This window comes from Felis catus, chromosome A2 (genome assembly GCF_018350175.1).
Source record: "Felis catus isolate Fca126 chromosome A2, F.catus_Fca126_mat1.0, whole genome shotgun sequence".
Taxonomy (NCBI): Eukaryota; Metazoa; Chordata; class Mammalia; order Carnivora; family Felidae; genus Felis; species Felis catus.
Genome location: NC_058369.1, coordinates 79,838,260 through 79,860,712, shown reverse-complemented (window position 1 = coordinate 79,860,712; position 22,453 = coordinate 79,838,260). Strand labels below are relative to the sequence as shown.

General features: G+C 42.0%; 1 long non-coding RNA gene across 1 annotated transcript; it reads left to right on the top strand.

Moving 5' to 3' along the window:
* The first annotated feature begins 995 nt into the window (after nucleotides 1–995).
* Nucleotides 996–15,077, top strand: LOC123383851. Its single transcript, XR_006594134.1, has 2 exons — nucleotides 996–1,137; nucleotides 13,804–15,077. It is a non-coding gene; the product is annotated as an uncharacterized LOC123383851 (long non-coding RNA).
* Nucleotides 15,078–22,453: the final 7,376 nt, after the last annotated feature.

The following is a 22,453-nucleotide window of genomic DNA, read 5'->3' as shown; positions in this document are numbered from 1 at the left end:
GGGATATGTTGCTTCACTTCTCTAAGCTTCCGTTATAAACAGGGAAATTAAAGGCTTGGGCCAGAACCCTAAGATATGGGGCTTCCTAGATCCCAGGGAAACCTGCATAGGCTCAGCGCTGATGGGTGACGCACTCAGGTGTAAAGTTCAGTCATCACCAATAAGCCTTGTCTACTGGCAGGAGCCAGCTGGAGTAGTGGAAGCATGGATATGAGAGGCAGAGCAACAATCTGCCCTTTCCATTCGATGCTGGGAGGCAGCAGAGTTGAGATTTAGCACAGCCCCAGAGACCCCCCCCACACCTCCCACCCCAAACATAGAGTGTCTGGGAACGACGTGGAGGCAAAGTGAATATTGACAACACTTGGCCCATGTTTAAGAGTACCTAGCTGGTGGGGGGCACCTGGGTGGCTCAGTTGGTTGAGCATCCAATTTTGGCTTAGGTCATGATCTCAGGGTTCGTGAGTTCAAGCCCCATGTTGGGTTCTGTGCTGACAGCTCAGAGCCTGGAGCCTGCTTCAGATTCTGTGTCTGTCTCTGTGCCCTTCCCCCACCCGTGCACACACACACACACACACACACACACACACACACTCTCTCTCTCTAATTAAAAAGATAAAAAAAATTGTTACATTAAAAAAAAAAAAGAGTACCTAGCTGGTGGGATATCGCAATTCACAGTAAGAAATATATTTGGTCTTTGGCCCCATTCCTGATGCAGCGCTCCAAATCCCCCTGGAATTTCCTAAGCAGTAAGATCTAGAAGGGTGTCTTGTTATATTAACATGGTGACTTTGGGATCCCTACCTAAGGATGAGGTTTGGTTGCCAGAACCAACCAAGTGATTAGAAAGCTGGAACTTTCAGTCCCACCCACCTTGATTTAAGGGGTGGGGACAGGGGCTGGAGATTGAGTTCAATCACCAGTGGCTAATGATGTAATCAATCATGTTTAAGTAACGAAGCCTCCATAAAAACCCAAAAGGATGGGGTTCAGAGAGCTTCTGGCTAAGCAGGAGGAGTTTTGAGGGGAGCGGTGCTCGGAGAGGGCATGGATGGTCTGCATCTTTTCCCCCTACTTGCCCTATGTGTCTCTTCTATCCAGCTGTTCCTGAGTTACATAATAAGTCAAAATCTGGTAAGTAAAATGTTTTTTTGAGTTGTGTGAGCCACTCTAGCAAACTAATGGAACACAAGGAGGGGGTAGTTGGAACTTCCAATCTATATATAGTTGGTCAGAAGCACAAGTGACAACCTATACTTGTGATTGTCATCTAAAGGTGGCAGGGCAGGGGGAGGGGAGGAGAGCATTCTCGCAGGACTGAATCCTTAACCTGTGGGATATGATGCTATTTCCAGGTAGACTGTGTCAGAATTGAGTTGGATTGTAGGACATCTAGCTGGTGGCTGACAATTGCTTGGTGTGGAGGAAAAGCCCATACATTAGGATTGGGAACAGAAATATACCTGGCATCAGAAGGATCTAGGTTCAAATTCTAGCTGTGTTATTTCCTCTATGGGTGATCTTGAATGAATCACTCAACCTCTCCCAGCATCCATTTTTCCAAGTATTCTAGTCACTACTAAATAAATTTAAGTACATTAAGCACCTAAGACAGTTTGAGATAGACTAAGCTCCTAACATTAATTACTGTTATCATCAGCATTTTAACAGTGTCAGCTGGTGGGAAGAGGGAGGCAGGGGAACTGGCTTGCCTAGGCTGGTTCTGGAAAAGATAATCAGGTGGGTTCACTAGACAAGGCAAGCTAGGATCAGGTTCAGGCAATTCTCAGTACCTTCAGGGGGCAAAGGAAGCAGGGAATAATTGTATCTAGATGGTGGAACAAAGTCATGGCTCTTGAGCATTTGACTTACTCCAGCAGAGTCCCACCGTCCAGGGCAAGGGTGGAAAGAAAAGCTGGCAAAGAGCAAGACAGGGTAATTACACCCCAGCTAAGGGGCAGGTCTTCAGTCCTAATGAGGGAAACTGAGGCACAAGGTGGCTGTGGAGTAAAGGAAGGAAGGGGAGAAAAAGTTGTGATGTGGGAGACCTTGTGAGCACTCAGAGCCCTGCTGTAGCTCAGGAGCTCATTACCAGCCCAACCAGTCCTGGCCACCAGTGACTCCAGCACTCTGAGCACAGCTTCTAGCAATGTGGTCATCGGATGGCCAGGGAGACCAGCTGTCAGTGCACAACCATTTGAGGGAGATAGAAGCAAGAATATTCGTCAACAGTGATAAGGGCTTGAGCTTGGAATAAAAAGCCTTTTCCTAAAGAAAAACATGTATCTCTGATCAAACCTGGTATGCTCTTGGAAAAGAGAGCTCCTGCCTCTTTCTCAGTGGTCTACACCACTTTTTAACAACTTCTGGAGAAAAATGAAATGGAAAGGCTTGAATGTAAGAAGAAGTAAAATTACTTGGCCTGCAGATTTCGTGGAATTTCCCCAAATCATTCACCAAGTTTAAAATGTTTCAGGCTCAAACTGGGACTTGTTTGTTTCTTTTAATTTAGAAGCAACCCTGAATACTTGAACCCTGTTATAAACTGTGCTGCCAGAAGCCTGTAAGCTTACGCTGCAAATTTCCTGTCATTTGTTTCCTGCTCACTTGTGTGTAGGCATGCTCTGCTCACAGGGAGGGGGTGGGGATCAACATCTGGGATAGGTGGCAGTTTTTCTAAACTGGTTTTCTACTTGCTCCTAAGATTTTCGTTGAACATCTCTTTATGGTACAGTTCCAAATATCTATTGCTCCTGTACAAATCCCTGCGCGATTTTGGCCTCTGCTTTGAGCTTAGTAAGCTTGTTGTTTCTGCTGCCTTTGGACAAGTGTCCATATAAGGCTTCCTTAACTTCAGTTGTGTGTCACAGGATTTCATCCAGGCTTTAACTCTGAAATGAGTTCTCTAAAGGAATGAGCTCTCTTTGCTGATGCAATTAACAGTAGCCACAACCATTTCTTTTTATGATTTTAAAATGTTTACTTATTTTTGAGAGAGATGGGGAGGGGCAGGGAGAGAGGGAGAGAGAATCCCCAGCATCCTCCCCACGGTCAGCGCAGAACCTGACATGGAGCTCCATCCTACAAACTGTGACATCATGACCTGGGCCAAAATCAAGAGTTGGACGCTTAACCAACTGAGCCATCCAGCGCCCCTCTTTTTATTTCTTTCTAAGAGGAAAGCCTTCAAAGAAGTCTGAGGTTTGAAAAATTGGAGAAAGTGGCTCATATTTTCTGGATTAAAAATATTTATAGATTATTCCTTTCAGTGTGGATTATAGACTTGGCTTTTTAAGTTGACTTCATGGTCATCTGGTGATTAAGAAAATAATTTATCATACTTCTTTTGTAAAATTAAATTTTAAGAGGGGGGTAGAGGCAGAGGGAGAGGAAGAATCTTACGCAGGCTCCACACCTTGTGTGGAGCCCCACTTGGGGCTCGATCTCATGACCGTGAGATCATGACCTGAGCCCGAATCAAGAGTCAGAGATTTAACCCACTGAGACACCCAGGCACTCCTATCATACTTCTTATAACTATATCTGAAATAGCATCCAACTCCCTTCTGGCACCAAAATTTCAGTGTCGGTACAAGATCAGAGAAGATGGTTTGGGAACAAATGGGTAAAGATGATTACTTAGTGAATTTCATCAAAGCCTATTTTAAAAATGTGCTGTTGGGGCACTTGGCTGGTTCAGTTGGTGGAGTGTGTGACTCTTGATCTTGGGGTTTTAGGTTTGAGCCCCACGTTGGGAGTAGAGATTATTTAAAACAAAAGATCTTAAAATAAAAAATAATGTTTTTTGGAGTGACAATTATGTGGGTCTAAAGTTTTATATAAATAAGTAATTAAAAATTTCACTCAGCATTTGCATAGATTTAATTTGATTATCTATTAACAGAATATAAAACATTCTCAGGAGTAATTTTGGCTTTACACTGGCTTTCTATGTTTATGAGCTTTATTAGATTGAACTGGCCTAAAACCAGCTAGAAAAGATGCTGTTGTAGCTCTGATTTATTGGTTTCACATTCACTGAGTCAGAAGCTTTTATAAAGGCCTATTTTGTAGGTAAATCCTATTGTGGGCTCAACACTTTTATGAGTACAACCTTTCTTTATAAAAACATTCCCTTTTGGTTGGTTCTGTTAAACAATTTTGGTTAGAAAGTAAATACTGATTTATTCTTGGTTATTGAGTATGAAGTGAATGAGCAAGAAATGTGTGTGTGTGTGGTTTTATTAATGGACTAGAGTAAATGTAAATTTTTTCCTTGAGTTATAAAAACATGTTTATAATCGCATTTCCAGACCAATGATAAGAGTTGGGTCATAAACCAGAGACGATTATTGATTTTCATTCTGTGTTCCTGAGGTCTAATTTATTTTTAATTTTTTAAAATGTTTTTTTTTGGGGGGGGAGGCTGCGGGGGTGGGGGTAGGGAGGGGAGCAGAGAGAGAGAGAGAGAGAGAGAGAAATATCTCAAGCAGGCTCTATGCTGTCAGGCTGTCAGCACAGAGCCGAGGTAAGCCCAATCCTATGAACCATGAGATTATGACCTGAGCCGAAACCGAGAGTTGGACGTCTAACCGACTAAGCCACCCAGGTGTCCCTTTATTTTTGTATTTTTAAAGATTTTATGTTTAAGTAATCTCTACACCCAACATATTCACAACCCCTAAATCAAGAGTTGCGTGCTTCGCTGACTGAGCTAGCCACCTCCCCCTCCTGAGATCTATTTTAAAAATAGCATATACACACAATGTAAAGGAGGGAACCCTAAATCATGTGTGTACAGTGTGTGTATTTTCACGTGTACGTATCAGTCATGAAGCGATATTTAAGTTCACTCACCTGAGGAATTCTAGTAGAGATGCCAAAGAGAAGGAAAGGAAGAGAAAAAAGTGAACCAAGAAAACCTGGCAGCATTATTTCTTCCTGTTCAGTGTTGTTGGTAAAATGGTAACCAGAGGTTTTTATTACATACAACTAAAAAGGACCAATTAAAGTGTGGGAAATGTTTCCTTTGCAGAGTCCAGTGCTAGGCAGGGAAATACAGCCTCACCAGAAATTGCCATAGCAAGTTTCAGTAGAGGATTGTAGAACAATGGGGCCTTGTTAATCCCATACTGTTTTATTCAAATAGTGTGTAATTGAAAGCAATTGCTGCTCCCCAGGCAGGAATTTACAATTGCTACATTGGAAGGGAGGATGATGTGTCATTCCAAGGCAAAATCAGGTCTGGAAAGGGCCTCGTGGTTGGAGAACCGCCTAAGTCCCAAAACAGCTCCCAATCAGGCCAAGTAAAACAAATGGGTGGAGAACCACCCTGTGAAGTCAGTCTACCCACCCCCCCCCACCCCCCAAACTGAGCTGTATTTCCCTTGCTTCTTTCCTGCCTTTCTGGTGGATTGCAGAAGGTCCCCAGAGCAAGGAGCAAGGGGGAGAAGGCAAAGAAATTCAAATCCTGGATATGCTGTCACTTAACTTCTTGCCCCCCGGCAAGGGCATACAAGTTCATTCATGAGCATGCATGCATGTGTGTGTGATTTGTAAGTATATATGATCGATAATGATGGTGAATACAGAGCATCCTCCCTTGGCATAAAAACAATGGACAAGAATCAGACATGAGTCAACAGCAAGAGTAGGCTTGACTCTTAATACATTTTAAACAATTTGGTCAATAGTCTTTCAGAGAACAGTCTTCCAGCTTTATGTTGCCATTTTCATGGAATCTGAATAGTTTAAAATTCCATGATTTTTAAAAACTCCGCTTTGATTCCAGTGACTGACCAGGGACACCAAGCTATGTCAGTTTCCCAACAACACTATGAGGCTAGCTAATTAGGTAAATAAAAAAATGGGAGTGGTGTGGGGGCGGGGTGGGGGGGAGTGTGAGGGTGTCAAGTGGGTTGAAGTAAAACCCTTATGTAGAACTCACCTTAAATGGGGCAGGTTGTTTTTGACCTGAGAGCTGCCTGTTAGACACTCAGGAAGTTATTAAGAAGAAAGATGTTTAGATGAGACATTTCAGCAGATTTGGACTCACATGATCTTTTTCATGGTCTGGGATTCTGAGCTGCCATTACATGTTGTAGCATGCACTTGGCTTTAAAGTGCTGCTAGGGCAGAGGCATTTATTGTTCAGCAATATCTTTGTATTTTTCCATCAATCCCAAACCCTCCAGACTTTGTTCTGTCCAGCCACTGAGACAGGAGTGACACAGGTCACTTCCAGGCTGAAACACAGAAGAGCATGTATGAATTCCCCATGCCTTGTCTTTTTCTATTGCCAGGATGCTGGAGACCTAAGACTCCAGTGATACAGCTCCAAATGTCAGAGCCTCTATCAGCCAGAGTTCTTGAGCAGGATCCTGTGGTCTCCACCACCAACGCACATCCATCATGTACTGAAAGCAAGAATGCATTTTACTGTGTTAAGCGAAGATTCTGGACTTAATTTGTTAATTGCAGCACAGGCTAGGCTAATAAAGCTGCTCTTCTAGATCTTTTTTGTAGAAAAGGAAACTCCATCTGGAGAGAGGATGAGCAATCTGAGCTATGCAGTTCTTGAACAAGCCCCTGAGGCTTTGCCAGACTGCCTTTGCGTCATGTACTCCCCAAAGTCATTCTGCGCCATTGTTGGGTCACTGTTTTTCAGGGACTGGTGAAAGAGGAAGTGAGGAGGAGCTCTAGTCAGTGGGGGGTTGACATCTGACAGTTCCCTTCTGGTAGTTTCTCTTCTTATTCACAACCTTCTCTTGGGATTTTAGGCTTGCTTAACATACGGTACAAATCAGTGAAATTATTCATTGTGGTTTCCATTTGAGTGAGCTAGTTTCCGCTCCTAAGACGGGTCTTAACAAAACAGGAAGTTTTTCTTGGATCTAGAAATGGAACTCTGCCTTCTGACATTAGTTTTTACCAACTTCTGTAAATCTCTATTTTCCTACTTCCCTGTCAGAAGGTGGAGCACAGAGAAGAGTAGGTGTAACTAAAAATGCTGATTAGTAGGATATTTGGTTTGGTGGTTTGGTTTGGAGGAGAGGTAGAGAAGAAAATGACAGCCTGCCCAGGCCAGACCACATCCTCCCATCTGACAGCTTTATCTCCTACCTCTTCCTCCACTTTAGCCTTGGCGAGAGGTGTGAAGGGCCAAGGAACACTATGATGGTTAGTAGGCACTCCTGGATAGTAATCCCAGCTCATAGTCCTCGAAAGATTTTGCTATGTGTCACCCATTAGATTCCACTCCAGGGGAGGGGTCAGGGAACATGTCTGTCTTATTCTCAACACCTGTTATGCAGAGGGCACCCAAGAGTATTTGAAGGAATGCAGCAAGACCTGATGTTTAGAACTATCTTGTAATGAGGATTGAGAAAATATTTAAGTTTCCATAGTATGGATGGGGAAATGGAAACATTATGAATTTGTTACTTGCTCAGGGTCACAAAGGGGTCAACTAAGAGGTAGAACTAAAACCCAAGCTTCTCAATTTCTATTCTCTTTCAACTGTAGGGCAGGTTAGATTTAAAGTCTTCTCCCCACCCCAGCCCACACAGTAACATAGACCATGTATCATTCCCACCATCATGTAATGTAAGTTCCCACCCTGAGATTCAACATCTACATTTGTATCAGACAAGTCTATCAGGAAAGGCCTCAGAATCCGGACATCCTTATCACCAGAGGATAGAGTCTAAGGATGCTTATTCTTTTTTCCATCAAGTTTTTTTTTTTTTTTTTTAACATTTATTTTTGGAGAGAGAGACAGAGCATGAGTGGGGGAAAGGCAGAGAGTGAGGGAGATGCGGAATCCGAAGCAGGCTCCAGGCTCTGAGCCATCAGCACAGAGCCCGATGCGGGGCCTGAACTCACCAACTGTGGGATCATGACCTGGGCCGAAGTCAGACGCTTAACTGACTGAGCCACCCAGGCGCCCCATCCATCAAGTTTTTATTTAAATTCCAGTAAACATGCAGTGTAGTATTAGTTTCAGGTGTACAGTATAGTGCTTCATAAGGATGCTAATTCTTAAAACTCTTGCTGATTTGTATTTTCTATTCCACCCTCCCCAAGAATAAACATGTGTTACCTATGCGATCTAAAAATAAGAGAGTAAAACTGCCTCTAGTTTCAATGTCTTTTACAAATAAGGAATTCAATGGGCTTCTAGCTCAATGCTTGGAATGATTAATCAAGTAGGTTCGGGGCAGAAAACCATAGGAAGGGAATCGTAGAAACTGCTAGATGTTCTCTACTCTGTACTTTTCTTACGTAATAACAGAATTTGTAGCCAGATACATATCACCCCCCGTTTCCCAGCTTCCCTTGCAGCTTGATATGGCCTAAGTTGCAAGTAGAAGTTGATATATACAACATCCACATTGTTGGAATCCGTGTTCTAACTTTCTGGCCTGAAAACAAATGTGTTGTTTGGAAAGAACACGTAACTGAGTAAGTCAAGTTTTTTGTGTTTATGGGTGTAAGTGTCCAATTTTACTTCAGTGATCAAGAGTGAGTCCTTAATCCAGTTAAGACATGCTTATAAGGATGATGAAAAAGCTGTGGAAATTCATCTAGCATTTTCAGCAGACCACAGATACTTGGGCTCTCCCCCTACCCAGTTCAGAATTTGTGCACATGGTGCCAAAGGTTTTTGTAGGAGGGGCTGCCTCAACAAATTATCTTGCCGTCAGCCTCTCCAGCAGTATGGTAAATTCCTCTCCTGGGAGCACAAAATAGGCTTCCCTTCTGAATGGAGTTGCTCAGGGGCTGGATTCCAGCCACAGACTCAAGTCTAAGACCTTCCTGGGTCATGCTGAGCCCCTTAATAATCTATATCGAAAATGTCATAACTTAGAGGGTTGATGAAGCTCTCCTAAACCCAAATTAATTAGCAGCTCCAGTCTGCTCATGAAATGCTAGATGTGTCTGAGAATTCCCTCACAACTTCCAAGGTTATTCTCTAATGCCATCCGTGGTCAAGGCACTTGGTATTTCATTTCTCCTGGTGTTCAAAAAAAGGAATCTAAAACTCACACAGCAGCATCAGGATTTAAGCCTTCCTCTGAGGCAAAACCCAATTTGTTTGCAGCCCTCAAGAAGCAGAGTTGGTCCAGAGGTTGAAAAAGTCATTGGACAGTATTCCAGCCCTGTCAGCATCTTCTCTGAGTAGCTTTGTTATTTGCTGTAAACAATTGTAAATTTCTAGAACCGCAGACACACTCATATAAAAACAACAACTATCAAAATGCCTGGTAAAACCAAATGTAAATGAACCAAATGTACATTTGGAAATCTGGCTAAATGTACATTTACCAAATGTAAATTGAAGTCCCATTGGAATTCTGTCTAGGGATACCCTTCCCTAGCATGGATCATGGTGAACTGACAGGATTTAATTTTTCTTAAATTACAGTCAGATCTTTCGAATCTGACCCCTTCTGTCATTTCGTGAAATTTCTGAGTTACCATGAAAATGATGGTTGATGATATGCTTCAGCTGCCTTTCCAATAGGAAACCTATTTTTCTGTGGGAGAAACTGAGGCTTGTTTAGTCAAACTTCTTTAGGCTCCCAGTTTTGTTGAAACTCTTGCAGAGAACACACACATGGACACAGATAGTGCTTCTGCTTTCTAAAAGTTCCAGAAACCATAGATTCTGGTGAAGTGCCCTGCTGGAACAGCAGGCTTTAGAAAACAACAAAAATTCCACTGGGATGAAAGAGGCTCATTTGTTTCCAAGTTGTGGCCCTTGAATCCTCTGGGGACCGCCTCCCCCCCCCCCCCCCCCCCCCCGTGTCTGCGTCTTTGATTTATAATCTTTGATTTATAATCTTCCACCCACGCAAGCCTTGGCATTCACTGGGATCCTATAATGAGGTTAAGGTGTGAACCTGGAAAATCATTTAAGGACAAGGGTGAGGTGGGGGAAGGGCTGGGGGGGGGGTGGTTAAAGAGAGTAAAAGCAATTAGGAGACCACATGCTTGGCATATGTGAATGAGCCCAAGTGGTGGAAGGCCTGCCTGATGCGGGGCTGCTGAATGTGGTTTTGGCGTCCAAAACCATGTCTTTGCCTCCACAGCACAACCTCTGGTGGGAAGAACTCCTTGCCCAATGCGCTATGACCAGGAAGGCCAGTGTGTGAACACCACTCCCCCTCTTTGTCAAGATTCCTTTTATATGCTTGCAAAGCCAGATTTCCATATTCCCAGCTGTAAGGCTTGGGATTTGCAGCATCTTCCCTGGGGGATGGGGTAAATAATAGCAGATGCAATCTTTGGCCAGAAAAGAACTTGATGCCCCAGCTTGGAGGTTTAGTGCATGATGAATGCAAAAGGTTTTCTGGAAGAGACAATGAGAGACCCCATGGGTCAACCTTGCAAAACTGCAAGGTGCCAAGCCTATGCGAGCCATCCTGGTTCTAATAATTATTACAGCAGGGCTAGATAGGTGGGCATTGTTGAAAAGGAGGAAGTCTCATAACTGATGTCTTAGTGCCTGAAGGGAGTTGCAAGATTCTCCTTGCACATTTGAAGGTTGCATAACTCGCAGTTCTCCTTTTTTGGAAAGTGCTTCCGATGTGATGTTGAGGCCATGGGCTCTAGAAGCTGACTCAGGTTGGAAGTCTGACTCTTAACACTTATCTGGTGACCTAGTGTGATCTTCTCTGGAAAATAGGAGTAATACCCTCTACTGGATTGAGGTTGTGGGAGTTAGAAGTAACGTATGTCAAGTACTCCTCAAAGTGTCCAAGCTTATAATAGAGGCTCCATAATGGTTAGGTAGTTCATGAGAAAATTCATCTGGTGTAGCACTGAGGCAGTGGAAGGGAAGGAGAAACAATACTGACTTGTCTAGTAGACACAGAGGAAAAATAGCATCGTGACATTTATTTAAAAAAAAATTGTTTTTAATATTTATTTTTGAGAGTGAGAAAGAGAAAGAGCAGGGGAGGGGCAGAGAGGAACAAAATCCAAAGCAGGCTCCAGGCTGTCAGCACAAAGCCCGACACCAGGCTCGAAACTCACTAACCATGAGATCATGACCTGAGCCGAACGGGGACGCTCAACCAATTAGCCATCAGGCACTCCAGCATGGTGACATTGATTATATGCAAGACCAAACAAAAGTTCCAGAGGGGCTTGACTAGGGGAGTCAGAAGCACCCAATGCTTTTTCTTCAGGTAACTGGGCTCTTAGGGGAACTCAGGAGGTAGGTGTTAAGCATCAAAATCCATGTCTGTCAATGCAGGCAAAGAAATACAGGTAGTCTCCTACAATGTCTGGAAAGAGAAACTATTTCTCGGACTGTGTCAGAAGAAAAGTTTTTTTTAATTCAATTTTTTTTTTTCCCCAGTAATCTCTATACCCAGTGTGGGGTTCAAACTCCTGACCCAGAGATCAGGAATTGCATGCTCTGAACTGAGGCTGCCAGGTGCCTTGGAGGAAATAAATTTTAGCAGTATGGCCTAAGCAAAGCTGGAATTAAATGAGAATGGATGAGCATTCTGGAACCTACTACTCTCATTGATTTGTAAATCCTGAGTCACATGGGTTAATTAGCATCAATTATTCTCTGACTTGTACACAGATCATACAAATATTGTCCACAGCTTGTTCAGAAACTAATCCAGAAAAAGGAATTTGGAGCTTCCAGCTTAAAGTTTGAATCCACATCTCCAAATTTTTAGACTGTTCTTTCTCTCTCTCTCCATCTTACATTTTCTAAGATTTGCCATAAAACCATTTACCTTCAACATTAAAACGACAAATATTTTTAAGGGTGTGTAATTATAGGCACCATGAAGAATGTGAAAAATGTTTCCAGACTTGAGAACTGGCATGAACTGACTCAGTAAGATGGGGCCAGAGATTAGAGTCATACCTAGGCTTTTATTCTTTATTTTCACACTGCTCTTTAACATTCTTCACATTCCCAAATTAGTAGATTGTAACACATGAGTCAAGATTGAATACTCTCTCCAAGCATGGTTAGTATTGGCTGGATCTATTTATATATTTTCAAAAGCTAGCAATTATTGAGGTCCTCCTATGTACAGGGCATCCATATGACATGTAATGGCTCACTTAGTCCTCAGGGAAACCGTATACAGTTCTTGTGATTGTCATCCTTACTTTACAGATGAGGAAACTGAAGTCTGGAGATTAAGCAACTGGTACAAGGTCACAGGCTAGCTAGTGTCATGGCTAAGAAATAATGTGTAGGTTCAAGGAGGTGTAAATCTCTTAGGATGTCATGAAAAGCAAGATCAATCACACTGGAATGCAATTTATTTTATTTCTACTTATTTTTAAAGTAGTCTCTATGCCCCTCGTGGGGCTCAAATCCACAACCCCAAGCCCAAGAACTGCATGCTCTACTGACTAAGCCAGCCACAGGTGCCGCAGGGAGAACGGAAAATCACATTTTATCTTCCAGCTAACAGCTCAGCAAGGATAAGCTGGCTTTTGTCACTTAAAATGATGCACTAGAGGGCGCCAAACACAAAAACTGACTTTGAAACTGTTTTAGTAATGCAGTTCCCACAGTGCTTCAAGATCTATAATCAGTAGTGGACTCAGGCCAAAAGACCATCCCAAAAAGAGTATGACGTACTTCATAATAAATAAGAAGCTGTGTTTTCATTCCCTCAAAAAACAAAAAACAAAACAAAAAAAACAAAAAACAAAAAAAAAAAAAAAACAAAAAACAACTCATGCTTTATGTTAAGCAAATTCATAATGTGTTTCTACTCGATACTGTTATTCAAAGTACCTTTCAGCTAGTTGTTTAATTTGTTTGCTCTGACTGCTGCTGGGTGGTGAAGCAGAGAGTAAGCTTGGAAAGAACAGGTTAATCAAGATGAACATAAATCTTAAAATATACATCAGTGTAATTTTTAATCTTTTAAAATTTCGTGGAGTAAAACATGCATATATTTTTAAAAGAAAAAAAATCCATACCCAAGAGCTTAAAATGAAAAGGAAGAAGACACCATTTTCAACCTCAAACTTGAGAGGCAACGTCTTTTAGAGGTAACTCCAGATTTTTAAATGTTTATATTTTTGATTTATCAAACTGACATTATGCTCTTTGAAAATTGAGGCGATAGCTAACAGAATAGACATCTAAGTCATAGTTTACAAAATAACTTCCATATCCTTAAGTAGTCTTCCATTTTGGTTTTTGTTATTGTAGTTTAACTTACATACAAATTAAATGTTCTAAAGTATAAGGAGCTTCCAACTGTTCAACTGAGTTGGGATCAGATAATTTCACTCCACAGTGGGTATTGTGGTGTTGGAAGGTATTACTCAGTTTGAGTTATGGGTTGCTTAGAGTTCGAAGGGGCAAAAACTTGAGTCCTGCAAGGACAACAGACACTAACCAGAAAATTAAGTTAGAGCTCTTCCCTTCCAGGCTGAGTTGCTAAGTATTCCTTAACCTCTCAAGACTCAGTGGATCACCAATGAGTCTGCCACCAGTTTGTGAAGTCTCTCCATTTTGTGTAGGGATAATAATATCTTTGGTATGTTTAATTCTTTTATTCCCTTATAAATTATCACCAAAATTATCTAGCATCTCTCATTCTTTTTTTAAGACCTGAACCTTCCCCATCCCGTCCCGTGGCCACTCTATACTTGGTTCCAAATAGTAAGGGATCAAGTGTAGGGAAGCATTATGGCCTGCTGTCAGGCAGCGGCCTAAAATACCTGGGAAGAGGCTAGTCTACCTTTTCATCCACATGACGCTACAATCAAACCAATGCGTGTCCACTATCCCTACAGAATATTCATCCAGTACAAAGAGCTGCAACAACAGGCAGGTCAAGTAAAAGCAGAAACTTTCTTAGGAACTAGAAGCATGAAGGGCTGCGTGGGAGATACAAGCAAACTCAGGAGCTATCAAACATCCTCTCTATCAGGCGCTGGAAGGCCATTCCTGTGGGGATGAAGAATCAAAAGCACTCTACATACCTAACACAACTAACATGCCTTGAGGAAACAGGTGCTCAATAAACCTTCATGGCTTTTCCTTATTTTTAGTTTTATGCCAGATACTACTCTATGCCCGATACTGTCCCTAAGGGTTTTGTATGCATTACCTCATTTGATCAACCAACAAAGGCTCAGAGATTAAGTCCTTTTAAACTTGGGACACAACAGGTTAAGGAGTGTGGGGAGGTGAGAACTCAAATACATGTCAGTCCCACCGCAGGGCTACTGTTACTCCCGCCTCCCCCTCCCCCCCCCCCCCCCAGCAGAGCATCCAGCAATACGGACAGTCCCCTATTCTGGGCACACAGGACAATGGCCGCCCTGGCCGCCACTAGCATTTCCGGAAGATGGCGGCTGCTCCCGGCTCACGGCCTGAGCTAGTGCGTCACCGCCGGCCAGGGGAAGCCGGAAGTGACACTATACCGTTTTTTGTAGAAAACGACGGGCAGAGAGGATAGAAGGGAGAAAGGAAATCAAATAAGGTCCCCAATACCGAAAAAGCTAAAGCCCTGGATCCCAGGTGCCGCAGAAAGCGCTGGGCGGAAGCGGTCCTGGCAGAGGCAATCTAACACCGCCCGGGCGCTCGTCCGCGGCGGAAGTGCGTTTCTGGCGTTCCTCCGAGATGGCGTGGGCAGGAAAGCAGCGGCGCTTCTTCGCCGACTCTTTTCGCTCCTCGGTCCTCGCAGTACTAGAGGCCGTAGGCCGGCTGGGCCCTCGGGACTTCTAGCCCCGGAGAGAAAGAACCGCTTACCGGGAGACCCCAGGGTGAGGCGCCGACAGACACGGCGCGCCGGCCCCTCCCTCGCCGGGAGGGCGGCGCCCCGTGACGCAGCAAGCTGTCGCGACACGAACGCCGGTCCGGACTCGCTTGGGCCAGCGGCCAAGCCACGAGTGTGCATCTACTGGCAGCCACCCACAACTCGCTCTTCCAGACGCGAGGCAAATGTCTGGACGGCTTGGTAGAATTCACGAGAGCAAAAAAACCCACCCCACCGAGAGCGCGAGAGAGGTCTCAAGAGTTCTCAAGTGTAAAGTGGGTGGTGGGCCCTTAAGAGGATCTTAGGTGTGTCCCTAGTCACGGTAAGCCAGTTACCTATTGTGTATAGAACTAGAGACTACTACCACAAAAGGTCAAAACTGGGTTGCGGAACCCCTCTCTCCTCTAGACTGTTCAGAATGTTTGAAACGCACTTAAGTTTTTTCTTAGTGTTTCTTACTAAAGAAAAATTCCTTACTTCTCACCATAGCCACTTTTAAAGTGTGCTTGTTTCTCCGTTGAGAGAAGGGATCCTCCAGCCAGAAACATGGAATGACAGTGTACCCCCACCCTGAACAGGGTGCTCAAATAACACTGGTTACAGTCTTCATTAACTGAGTTTACACTCAGAATTTTAATACCGGGCAAAGAATTGCTGACTAGATGTCCGTAGGTTGAGTTGTGTGCGCGGTATGTAATACTCATTTAAAACATACCTGAGAAAGGATGTACAGGGTTTTTTTTTTTTTCAACGTTTTTTTTAAATTTATTTTTGGGACAGAGAGAGACAGAGCATGAATGGGGGAGGGGCAGAGAGAGAGGGAGACACAGAATCGGAAACAGGAACAGGCTCCAGGCTCCAGGCTCAGAGCCTGACGCGGGGCTCGAACTCACGGACCACGAGATCGTGACCTGGCCGAAGTCGGACGCTTAACCGACTGCGCCACCCAGGCGCCCCGGATGTACAGGTTTTAAGGGGCCAAAGGCCCATGGCACAGAACTAAAGTATCTGTGTACTTCGTGGCAAGTGAAGCAATCTCTGGAACTAACTCATGTAAAGGTCATTTCTGGGAGCTTCAACCAAACAAATGAAGCTTACAATGTTAGCCATTAGGGGCTAACACACAGCCTCTAAAGCTTTATTCTGTAAGGTACAAAGAACCTGATTTTTGTTCCTGGATTACTCTGGACTATTTTTGAGTTATGGTTGAGTTCACAAGGTAGTAATGTAACTTCTAAAAACATTTTTTTAAGCCTGTCAACACATGGCCTTTTGGATTACAGAATAAATTTATGTCGAACCTACTATATAAATAGGTAACTTTTTACAAAAAAAAAGTCTTGATGACTGTTAATCCCTTTATTTTAATTCATTTGGTCAAGCAAATCCCCTCCCCTGACAACCAATGTTAGAGTGTTATTTTATTATTCTTTCTTCTCCTACAATTAAATATTTTTATATCAAGTTACCTTTAATCACAGTTTTCCTGTTTAACAGGAATAGAGAGGGGAGAGACTATTAAATCTCGGATATGATGGAATTCTTCTGTGTGAAGCTCAATATAGCATTTTCTCCCCCTTTTCCCTGTAGAATTCCACTGTAAATTCAAAGCTCCCTAAAAAATATCCATGATTGCTCAAAATACATTCCACTTTACAATTGTTTATGTAATGCTATATATATATATATATATTCCCCCCCCTTCCTAAAGGCTTGTTAAAATATTGACCTGAGTTTCATAAAACATCCCGTTAATATTATGGTATTGTTCCTCATTTATTTTAAAAGAGAAGACCAGCTCTGCATTGCAGTTTCAGGATCTCAAAAAAGAAGCATTTCTTTTGATGATAGTTACCTTTTCAAAATACAGAAATGATCTGATTTTGATGTGGTAGGTTTGTCAGGAATCTGAACTCTATAAACAGGCATCACGGATAATTCTGATGCAGGGTTGACGCAGGATCTATATTTTAAGAACCACTGGCTTAGAGGCAAATAGATCATGCTTGCTTGGAATTATTTCTGTGGTTGGTCCCCAAATTCTGGCAACTTGTAGATTTTGTAGAATCAGATGGAAAGTATCTACAGAGGTAGCCAGAAAACCAAATAACCTATAAAAATGCAAATAGTTTTTGAAATTCTTTAGGTTGTACTGTATTATAAAGGAACACAGCCAAATGAAATGTGCTAGATGGAAACTGTGGCCTTCCCACAGAAAAACCTGTTTCACAAAGGCTTTGTTATTTATTCAAGATGTTCAGGGTCAGATATTATATATTCCAAATTTATTAAACTAGTCTAATTTTATATCCATTTGTGGCTAAAATTTACAATTCTTTATTACCTTGGTTAATGTTAAGGGTCTACAGGTTGAGGGAAAGTGCTGGAGTTAGGAAATTGAGACTTTGAGGCACAGGACTTGAATCAAAATGCCATATACCTGGCAAAGTTCACTGGCCTAACCCAGTAAGACGTTCCCCAAAGATGTTAGACATTGTACTTTCTCTATAGCGGTGTCTCTGACAAGCAACTACAGGGTTCTTTTTTTAATTTGAGAGAGAGAGAGAGAGAGAAAGTGCACTTGCGAGAGAGCCAGCACAGGTGGGGGAGGGCCAGAGAGCCAGGGGGAGAGAGAATCCCAAGTAGGCTTTGTGCTAACAACAGAAGTGGGGCTCAATTCTCAGGTTCATGAGATCATGACCTAAGCTGAAATCAAGAGTGGGATGGTCAACCAACAGAGCCACTCAGGCGCCCTGCAACTACAGGACTCTTGAGTGAGACCTTGCATTAAGGATCAGCGCTACATGGCAGAACATAAAATCTGACTGTATCTGGTACATCCTAAGCAAGAAAATACTTGCTAGATTTATATAGTGTCCACAACTGCTAAACGGTTCTGTGTAAGACTTAAAGGAGGAAACTTTAGCAAGACTAGGCAGCTGTGAGAAACAAAAGCTGGAGAAATACTGTACAGTGCACTTTAAAATCTAAGAGGGTAGCGCTCACGTGTTTCACTGCAATTAAAAAAATACAAAACAGAAGTATATGAGATTTTATGGACAACCCAGGGTATACTGCAATTTAGACTCCTACTCAGTCTATCTTGTGAAATCATCAGTAAAATAAACATTGCTTATTTATGCCTCATGAAGTAAATTCTTTTTGGGAAATGTGATTAAGTTTACCAACCCTGTTTTACATTTTGGCATGAGTCAAAGGCTGCCCATGGAGGGCAGCTATATTTAGGGTGTTTCATGCATGGATGACCAATTTTTAAGTCCAATACAGTCTTGGTAATTGCTTTATAAAATGCTTACATCTCACTGAAGAGTCCCATCATCTTAAAAGAAAATCTTGACAATGTTTATTATGTCATATTAACTTCACTGGTGGTGTTAAATAATAATAATAATAAAAAAGCATAGTAATTTGTGATTCCACTGTAGTAAAAACTTACTTAGTAGTGCCGTATTTTGAAGGTTAAGTTTTTCCAGCAAGGGGGCAAATCTCCTTCCATGAATTAATGTCACTTCTATCAGTTTATTCTGTTTGAATACTGAGTACAATACAGGCCTGGGCTCACAATTTACTTATTAGCCTAGTAGTTTCCAAAATAGGGTACTGCCAACATGATACTTGAGAGAAATACTCAATTGCCAACATGATACTTGAAATACTTGAGAGAAATACTGTCGTATAACCAACTACTTAACTCTCGATAGGTAAGAGTGAGATTAAACCTCCTAGAGAAGTATGCATTAAATCAAAGTTGGTATGTCTGTATTTGCTATATGTGGTGATGGATCTTCTATAATTATGTTTTCTTCCTAGATGTCTCTAACATAATTGGGTATAAAGCCCTATCCTAATAGTTTAAACATACCAAAACAATTTTTACATGTTCTTATAAATTCATTTTAATGATGACATATTACTCCATGTATTGGCTGTGACAGGATATATATAATTATTTACCTATTCATTAGCTAGCTCTTACATTATTTGTATTCTGATCTGGTTAAGCTGGTTTCCCTTTTTTCTATGTACCACCTGATCCCTCCATCAACAGCAGGCTCTCTGGTAAACTAGTTGCCATTTCAGCATTATTTGGTTTTAGAAGTTTTATGTTCAAAATATTTCCTTTTCTTTAACTGCTCTAGTCCAGGATTCCACTTTGTTGTCTGGGGCCACCCAGAAAATATTCTAGCCTTTTCAGGCCACAGTCTTCAGTCACATGGGGGCCCCCTCAACCATTCCATAATTTTATATAAAACTCTAACTCCCAGGCTATAAAAACCCAGCCTGTGCTTGCTGTGTGTCGTTTGTCCATTTCTACCCTAGTCCTTTTTGGGGGAAAAAAGGGTACATCTCAATTGCATGCATGTATGATCATAGTAACTTAAAAAGTTCCTGGCTAGAGATTTAATTCAATTTGGTCTTCCCATAATGCTTTATGGCATCTCACATTGTCACTGAGTGCTTCTGCTTGGCCAAATAAAACAGCAAGTATTAAAATACATGCATACTATACCCTGGGGATAGAGAAACTTCATGACTAAAGTAAGAAATCACCGAAACAAAGATTTAAGTTTACTGCAACAACGGTATGATCATATACTTAAATGTATCGTTTTAGTGTTACATGTTTCCATCTTACATCTCAAATAGCTCCTAAAACTTGCCACTGTAATTCTAGTAGCTAACATAAGGAAAGTTAGTGTTATTTTATGAAAATGTTCCCATATATTTGAAAATAACACTGACAAAAAAAAAAAAACAAAAAAAAACCCCAGTAAGGTTAAATTTCTCAGTTTCTTGTTTATGTGGTTAGTTTACCTGTGGAGTGAGTTACATATCCTAATAACCCACTGTGTTTGCCACTTACCTACGCAATTCCTCATTTTACTTTTGTTTTTGTGGGACAGAATCAATTTAGGATATTGTATTTAGTTCTACAGGTCCAGAAGAAAAAAAGAGCTATCCAAAGGTGCAATAAATTGCCCCAACATCATAGTGGTTATTTAAACAGAAATCCGATTACTTTTTAGGCAAACTAATGTTTGCATGATGAGGGAGATGAAGTAACTAACATTGGATACCTCAGAGGTTTTTATGTTAATTCCAAATTCTATCAGTCTCCACTAATATTTGTTAAGTTTATGCTGAATGGAGCAAGACTGACCATTTTGATAGCCCAAAGATACACCTGGCTCTTTTAAGATATACAATATGTGTACCTGTGTGTGTGTGTGTGTGTGTGTTTAAAGTAGGCTTCATGCCCAGCATGGAGCCCAACAATTCATGACCCTGAGAAAAGACCTGAGCTGAGATCAAGAGCCAGATACTTAACTGACCGAGCCACCTAGGCACCTCAAAATACACATATGTTTAAGGAGCACCTGGCTGGTTCAGTTGGTGGATGGCTATCAGTGAAGAGTAAGACTCTTGATTTCGGGGTTGAGTTTGAGCCCCATGTTGGGGGTAGAGATTACTTAAAAATAAAGTCTTAAAAAAAAAAGATATGCAATATTCGGAAGGAATTTTAATGAGGCATTCTCTTGTTCATATATTTGGCACTTGTTGTAAACTCTGGTTCAAGGAATAGTGATACCTTAGATGACACTCTAGGGGCAACAGAGACCGTCAAATGATAGACAACAAAGAATGAAGGCCAAGGGGCGTCTGGATGGCTCAGTTGGCTGAGCATCTGGCTTAGGCTCTGGTCATGATCTCACAGTTTCTGAGTTCAAGCCCTACATTGGGCTTGCTGCAGTCAGGACAGGGCCTGCTTTGGATCCTTTGTCTCCCCCTCACCTTGACCCTCCCTCATTGTCTCTTCCCAAAATAAATAAAATATTAAAAAAAAAAAAAGAATGATGGCCAAGTTCTTCTCTTTGACAACTATAACTCCATTCTTATCTCCACCCTTGAGTGCTTATATAGCACACTATTTTTTTTTTTTTTTAACTTTTTTAACGTGTATTTATTCTTGGGACAGAGAGAGACAGAGCATGAATGGGGGAGGGGCAGAGAGAGAGGGAGACACAGAATCGGAAACAGGCTCCAGGCTCTGAGCCATCAGCCCAGAGCCCGACGCGGGGCTCGAACTCCCGGACCGCAAGATCGTGACCTGGCTGAAGTCGGACGCTTAACCGACTGCGCCACCCAGGCGCCCCATATAGCACACTATTTTTAACTGCAGCCACTCAAATTACTCAATACCTCTTCGAACAGGAAGAACGATTTACACAATGGAATGTTGGAAGGACTAAATTTCACACCTCATTTAACCTTTCAGCCATGAATTTATTGGGTAGAGTAAGTTAAAATACAGTCCTGTTAAAAATATTTTTTTCCTGGGGTGTCTGGGTGGCTCAGTTGGTTGAGCACTTTGCACTGACGGCAGCGTGGAGCCTGCTTCGGATTCTGTCTCCCTCTCTCTGCCCCTCCCCCATTTGTATGCTCTCAAAAATAAACATTGAAAAATTTCTTTCCCACACAATTGCTTATTCATTTACTTTTTAAAAAAATGTCAGTATTCTTTTTAAAAAACTTTTTAACTTTCACTTATTTTTGAGAGAGAGAAAGAGCATGAATGGGGGAGGAGTAGAGAGGGAGACACAGAATCCGAAGCAGGCTCCAGGCTCTGAGCTGTCAGCACACAGCCCAACGCAGGGCTCGAACCCACGAACTGTGAGATCATAACCTAACCTGAAGTTGGATGCTTAACCCACTGAGCCACCCAGGCACCCCTAAAAAACATTTTAGAGCATGGGCATGAGCTGGGGAGGGAGGGGGAGAGGGACAGGGAGGGAGGGAGGGAGAGAGAGAGAGAGACTGAATCCCAAATTGAGTTGGATGCTAAATCAACTGATCCACCCAGGTGCCCCTATTCATTTACTCTTAAATGCAACTCTGTTGTCTTTTAATTTTCACGTTAAAAAATCCCATAGCTAGTGATGTGGACTACTACGTTTTCTAATTTGGAGAAACCCAATGCTTTAACTTGAAAAAAATACCCAAGTTCCCCAAATTAGTAAGTGATTTCTGCCCAGTGCTCTGAATGTCAAAGTGAAGAAATTCAGTGAAGTGAGGGAGGGTATCAGGGAGTAAGTATAATTCTCAGGGTAGCCAAATACCTCATCATGTAAATAATGATGCCTATGAATAGAGGAACGAGATCCCCACTATTCCTACCTAGTATTCAGCGAAATGCAGCCAAGGAACTAGCTTGGCAGAATCAGAAGGGAAAGGCCTGGTTGAATTTAACTTTGATCTAAGGGAAATTAAATTTTATTTTTTCTTCCTGGTTAATCTTCTGAATATAGTGACCATGGTGGAAGTTACTCCAAACTAAAGGACATGTTCAGAAACAATCTCTCTCACACAATGTTTATTGCCAGCTTGATGAAAGACATTTTTGTATTTACTCTATTTTTTCATATGTATCTCGTATGCTCTGGCTGTATTATTGACTTTCTGAAGCAATTTGTACTTCTTTGTATTAACTTTTAAAAATGTTAAGTTCAAGACAATGCTTATTTACCAATCTAAGGTGGGGACCTCAAACATACAGCTCAAGACACCAGACTTAAGCAAACTGATGTCTCTCAGGCTGAAGGCATACTAACCAAGAGACAGGTGTGTTTGAAAAAGAAAAGTAATTTATCAGTTTATGAAGA